The sequence below is a fragment of the Camelus bactrianus genome, chromosome 18 (assembly GCF_048773025.1).
Source record: "Camelus bactrianus isolate YW-2024 breed Bactrian camel chromosome 18, ASM4877302v1, whole genome shotgun sequence".
In the NCBI taxonomy this organism is placed as follows: Eukaryota; Metazoa; Chordata; class Mammalia; order Artiodactyla; family Camelidae; genus Camelus; species Camelus bactrianus.
This window is the reverse complement of record NC_133556.1, coordinates 3332622-3339668: the sequence shown is the minus strand read 5'-3', so window position 1 is coordinate 3339668 and position 7047 is coordinate 3332622.

Below are 7047 nucleotides of genomic sequence, written 5' to 3'. Positions count from 1 at the left end.
CCCCCCACCTCTTGTAGTGGGGCAGGGTCACTTAGGGTGTGGGCTGGGATTCGGGGGTCAACACAGGACGTCTCCACCTGGGACCCATGTCAGGATCTGTGGGTGTGGTTGGCATCTGGGGCCAGGCTTTCCCTCAGGCTGGATGTGGCCCTTTGGGGAGCAGGGGGCACAGCCCTCCACATCCCACACCGAATCGTGCACTTAGGAGGGAACATTCGAGATGCCACACTCACCTTCACAGTTCCCACCGGCTCTGAGAGCCATTTAGTACATTCTGAGGAAATTTTGCTCAACAGTTGTTAAACTCAGCCATTATTAAAAATTAAGTAAACCTATCAAGGCAATCCCTATTGAGAACCAAGGTCATACATATTCATTGTGTCCTAATTATTTTACCATCATCCGTGCTTTCGAGGTCGCTGACGCCCACTGTATCCAGCAGGCCGGCGCGCCACAAGACCGCGGGCTACTGCATGTCTCTTCCCAGCTCCGCCCACGACGTCGTGTTGGCATCCTGAAATCGGCCACGGTGGGAGCATTCACGCTGCGGAAATTGGCCAAGGCTACAAACCAGGGCCTTCCCCACCAAAGAAAGAGCCGGTTGTTCAGCACTTACCAGCACACCACCGCTTCTGCCCCGCCGCGCCCCACATCTAGGGTCCTGCAGTCCTCTCCTCTGAGGGTCCCCCAAACACATCCCGCACTTCTGCGCCCTGGACTTCAGCCTGGGGTCACCCGTCCATCATGTCTCCTTGGCCCTTTGGCCCCACTCTGCTCCCTCCAACCTCTTTTGCCCGTGGCGTCCAGAGGCATCTCTCTAAGCCCAAAGCTGACTCCCACAGCACCACATCCTCCATGGCTCCCACCTGCCTTTAGGATAAATCCAAGCTCCTTAGCAGTCCTCAAGGTCCAGCTGTGTCCATTTCCCTGTTCACTCCCAGATTCTGCCAGATGGACACTGCCAAGTAGAACCACTCGCGAGCCCTGGTCAGGGGTCCCTGCCCAAGGCCCCCTCTGGTCCTCCTCAGCGTCCTTCTAGGGCTTGCGTGGGCTTTCCCCTGATGGCCGGCCACAGGGCTGGCATGTATGGCCCAAACCAAGGGCGACCAAGGGGTGTGCATGTGCAGGGGGCGAGGACAGAGCTTGGACATACAGGCTGCGGTGTCTGAGCTCCTGCCTGTGTGACATTTCGCCACACCAGGACTGGCCGGGATCTGGGACCAGGTCAGCAGAGCGCCACCTGCCCCATGTCCTCGCAGGGAGCTCAGCTCACACCTAGCCTTCTAGGTTCTCAGGAAGGTAGAGACAATCCATGTTTGCCTAACACTTTGTTTGCTCTCTTCCTAACTCTTAGCCATTTAGACTTACAGTGTGTGAGCCTTCCCCCATTTGACCCTTGCCCACGGCCCTGCAAATTTAGAAGCAGATCTGACCCTATGTTCCAGACTCCACACTTTCATTTGTGTGGTTTCCCCAGCCCAGAACCCCATCCCCTGGGAAGCCTTCCCAAGCTGTCAGAAACCACTCATGTCTGTGGTGTTATGATTACGTTGTAAATCCGAGGCCCCAGGATTTGCTGCAGGCCCACTGTCTCCTCCAGAGGCTGGTCCCAGTTCGGGAGAAGGACGGTGTTGCTGGAAGGTGCCTGTCTCGTCCCTGGAAGGAGCTTATCTAGGCTGAATTCTCCTAATCCTCTTGGAGGATTAAGGAAACGCAATGCACGTCCCCTGATAATGTGTTTAAGGATTTAATAGGCTTCAGGCTTTCCAAGAGAAAGCCCAGATGACTTTGTTCTTGACTCTCTGGGTGACCTTGATCTGTGGCTCCGCTCCTCCACCTGTAAAGGAGAGAGATGGATGGTGGTCTGTGGTCCCTGAAGTGTTGTGGGCCTGCGGGGGTGGGCTGTGGTTGCCATAGTGCATGCTGATTCGGAAAGCTTCCTCATCCCATCACCCCATAGGGAGATCGGGCTGTCAATCATGAAGCAGGTGGCCAATCACAGGACAGCACCCGCTAAACACAGTGGCCGGAGCCTGGACCACCAGAGCCTGCCTTGGACCAGGCAGTAAGTGCTGTGCATTAGGCTGCGAGCACGGGCTGCCATAACCAACTACTACAATCAGGGTGGCTTGAATAACGGGAATTTATTAACTCACAGCTCTGGAGGCTGGAAGTCCAAGAACAAGGGGTCAGCAGGGTTGGCATCTCCTGAGGCCTCTTTCTGTGGCTTGCCAAAGGCGGCCTGTTCCCAGTGTCCTCACGTGGCTGTCCTTCTGTGTCTGTGCCCTAATCTCCTCTTTCTAGAATGACCCCTCTCCGAATGGATTCAGGCCCACCCTAAGGACCTCATTTAACCTTAATTACCTCTTTAAAGGCCCCATCTCCAAACACAGTCACATTCTGAGATCCTGCGAGTTAGGGCTTCAACATACGAATTTTGAGGGGACATAGTTCAGCCACTACGGGTGTTGCTGTAAGTCGCCCAGTTTGGGGTACCTTGTTACAGCTGCCACAGGACACTAATATGTGACAGCTGAGGGCCCACAGAAACGACCCCAGGAGGAGCTACCTGTCTTTTCTGCTGCAGCCTCCGCTGTCATCATTTCTGCCTCGTTCTGTTCTTGGTGGCAGTCACAGAGGACCACCCAGGCTCAAGGGGTGGGGACACGAATGCCACCTCTTGATAAAAAGAATGACAAAGAATTTGCAGATGCCCTTGGCCTCTCACTGGAGGGTGGCTGGGTTGGGAGAAAAAGTTGGTGGTGAGAAGGAAAAGAGGGAGGAAGCGAGGCTACTCAAAAGAAAAGTGGGAGGGGGAGGGTACAGCTCAGGGGCAGAGCGCGTGCTTAGCACGCGTGAGGTCCTGGGTTCAATCCCCAGTGCCTCCACTGAAAAAAAATACACCTGAAGCTAATATTGTAAATCAACTACACTTCAATAACATTTTTTTTTAAAAAGAAAAAGGAAGATTGTAGTGAAATATACACAACGCATCATCCAGCGCAGACACAGGCAGGGCATCCCTTTCCGGCACAGCTGTGAGCCCTGTGAGCCAAGCTCCGTGGGGCTTCACAAATAATCACGGGTGAAGGAACGCTGCCTGTGGCCAGACGTTCCCCTCTGGATTCTTGAGCGTTTGTCTGTGGAGCCCAGGAGGGTGGAGGATTTGACGCCTCCATCTGTGTGGTTGACAGAGTCACATGTCACACGGCCCCCATCCCCAGCATGTCACAGGAACACAGCCCACCTGAAGACCCTCCTGCAATTTGCAAAATCTCCTTCTCCCAGAGGGGCTCCAGCAGCGGGAGCTCTCAGCCCCTGAGATCTGTGGGTCGGTGCCCCACCCCCACCCCCACCTAATTTCCCCCTTTTTAGCCGAAAGCTGGAAGGGTCTGATGGCTTCCAGCCTCGTCCCATCTCAGTTTTCTTAGGCTTTTAAGGGGTATTTAGTAACTGGTGACGCGGCTGCCTGCTGAACCCCGGGGAGCCGAGGGAGCTTTGAGTTTCTCCACTTCAACCCACAGAAGAAGGGAACGTGGCAGGCCACCCAGAAGCTTCTCTAGGACCCTGTCTCCCAGCACCCCAGCCATGTGACCTCAGGCAGGTCACGTCTCGACCCTGGGGCCTTGGTCATCACCTTGGTCTGTGAGAGTGGGGCTGTTGTTGGGCCAGGCTGGGCTGGTTGAGTCAGGAGTCTCTGAACCATCAGCCAGGGATGTGCAGAGTGGCCAAAGCTGAGAGCTGGAATCCCTTCTGGATGCAGCCACGATCACCACCCACCTTCTCCCGGCAGACCTGGCCCTTGTGTGCCCCTGTGCCTTTGACCTGTGGCTCCCTGTTTCCAGAAGCCTCTGCCAGGTGTGCCCGGGGCCCCCTTCTCTGCCAAGCACCCACCCCCCGGGGGCCCTCCCACTCTGCTCCATTCTGGGGCTTTCCTGGTCCCTCCTCCTCCACCTGACCATCGTTCTCTTCTCAACTGTGCCGACTCCCTGGGACACCCTGCCGGTCCCAGCACTGATGTCCCCTCCAGCCTGACCACCCCAGACCCAGTCCCAGCCAGGCTTTCCTGTTCTCCCAGGATGTGTGGGGAGGTGCGCCCTGGAGCCCTGACCACGTGACTTCTGCTGTCTGGGCCTCGGGTTCTCTGGCTGCAAAGAGGGGGTTGAACCAGCTGATCGCAGCCCCCTCTGTGCCCAACATCCCAGGTTGGGGCGGAGCAAGTCTGCAGGCCCCTGTGAGCCAGAAGCACTCTGCGGGGCCTCAGAGAGGGGCTGGAAGGGGGCACGGGGAGCTGGTCTGTCTTTATTCATTTACCAGCCTTTCCTTCAAGCACAAAGTGCGGTGTTCTTAGTCTGCTCCGCGGCTGTGACAGAGTAACCCAGGATGGGCGGCTTCAGCGACAGTGGTATTTCTCACCGTTTCCGGAGGCGGGAAGTCCAAGGTCAGGTGCTGGCAGGGTCAGCCCTGGGTCTGCTTCCTGGTTCATACGTGACATCTTTTCACTGTGTCCTGATGTTGGGGGAGAGGAGGGAGATCTGCAGGGTCCCTTTATTTGTTTATTTATTTATTTTGCGAAGGGGTAATTAGGTTTACTTTTTTGGGGGGGGTTACTTAATTTTTTGATGGAAGTACTGGGGCTTGAACCCAGGACCTAGTGCATGCTAGGCATACACTGTACCCCTGAGCTATACCCTCCCTCCCTGCAACGAAGGCTCCGGGCTCATGACCTAATCACCCCAGAGGCCCCGCCTCCTAATGCCATCACGATGAGGGTAAGGATTTAAGCACAGGGATTCAGGAGACACAGACATTCAGTCCTTCGCACACTGAGGGCCAACTCCATGGCAGCCAAGTGTGGACCCTGCTGGGTCACCTGGTCACTGCGGAGAACGTATGTTGCCCTTCCTGCTGGAGGAGCCCCCATGTGACCCTACATCCTTCCGTCTGCACCAGGCCCACAACAGCCAATCAGCTGTGGTGCTCAAGCCCCGAGCTGTGGTGACTGGCTCAGTGGTGGCCACAGGACCCTTGCTGGGCCAAGCACAGTCCTCTGAGCTCTGATACATGGACGTGGGGAGCAGGCTGTCCTGCCTGGGGAGTGTGGGCCTACAGCATTGCTGACCACTGCACCCCAGCTCTGATGGTGAAGCCGGCTGCACCAAGGGGCTGATGGATGGACAAGGCCCTGGAGGTCTGGCGACATCTCCGGGGGCCAGCTCTTGTCCAGATGCCCCAGTTAGGCAAGCCGTGCGTTCCCTCTCTCACTCAAGGCAGCCAGAGTTGGGTTTCTGAAATATGCAGCTCTGGGAGACCTGATCAGTCCAGACAAACGAGGCCTCTGCCCTCGCCGTTCACAGTCCCGGGGGAGCAGACCAGTGCGACACCCTCCTTCAGATGATGACACCCTGTGAGAAACGTGATGAAGGCGACAGATGAGGCGGCTGGCTGGAGGATGATGGGGTGGGGGTTTGTAGACAGGTGGTTGGGGAAGGCGTCTAGAGAGGTGACGTTTAAGCCAGGAAACTGGGGTCAGTTCCTGGAAGGGACAGCTCGCCTCCCGCTCCACGGGGCTGGGGGTGCTAGAGTGGGCTGGGGCCCCCGATCAGGACTTGGGAGGTTGCAGGGGACACAAGCCCAGCTTGGGTAACCAAACAGGGGCCAGGGCCAGGTGAGGCTGGGCCTCAGAGAGGCATGAATGAGGGATAAGAAGGTTGGCTGCGGGGCTGGAGGGGCCCTCTCTGTCTCTGTCTCTGGCCACCCACAGCTCCCGGCTCACAGCTACCACCACCACCTCCCAGCATGGCCTGACCCTTCTCCCGTCCAGTGTGAAAGGTCCAGGAAGAATCCTGTTTGGCTCAGTGCCGGTCACGTGGCTGCAGGTGGTGAGCAAGGATGCTGTCAGATGGTCAGACACGTGGCTGGGGTGCTGGGCGCTCTTCCCAAGAAGGGGTGCTGTTTCAGGACCGCAGAGGGTGCCAGCACCAGGGTGATGGGCTGACACGACGGCATCTAGAATATTCTGCAGAGCGAGAGCCTGAAGTTGAGGGAAAAACAGGTTCTCAGACTTGAGTGGGAAACGGCCCCGTGCGTCTATTCTGGTCCCTTTGATCCTTATCGGTTTTGTCAATTCCATGACAACCGGGAGATGAGCGCTTTTAAGCCTCCCTGGATTTTGTAAGCAAAGAAGTTTGTATTTTTATCCCTGTGAATCCCCTCCAGCGATGGTGTTCTCAAGGGCCGGGCTGGGCATGGAAGGGTCTCAGGGGCCCCCGGTGGCCCCAGGGGTGGGGGGTGCTCTGCCCAGGCTCTGACCCAGGGGGCTGCCTCCGACTCTGTTGCGTGACTTCATTTCTCATTCCTGCCACTGGCGCTGCCTCTGTCTGGCTCCCATGTCCCCTCCCCCCTCCCCTCTGGCTGCCGCCCAGCTGTGTGTCCTTTGCCTCATCAAGGACATTTGCAAGCAAATTGGAGTGACATCTATTGGCTCAGACTGGATTTCACTTGAAAATGCAGTTTTCAGCTTGAGAGGCCATACACAGTGACAGACACACTGTGACACTCACACAGTGACACAGAGACACAGTGATGCTCACACTGTGACACACACCCACACAGTGACACTCACCCACAATGACACACATACACATCACAGAGACGCATATAAACACACCCAACACGCAGAGAAATGCACGTACGCTCAGATACATGCAGACTACACGTGGACAGAGACACACATGCACACACACAACACACTCAGACACACCCACGTGCATGAGCCATGCACAGACACACACACCCCAGACACAGACAGACAAGGACACCCACACGGGGACACACACAGACATGAATGCAAGCACAGTCTCAGACAGACGCACACCCGTGTCACCAGTGAGCAGGTGCAAGTCAGAGAACCGCCAGCTCTCTTAATTTGTAGCTGATTTTTGCCAATTCCTGCTGTGTAAATGCTCCCACCTCAGTAGGTGTCCGGCAGCCATTATGCCACTGAACGTGGAGCTGGGAAGAGGGCGTATAATCAGCTCTCAAGCT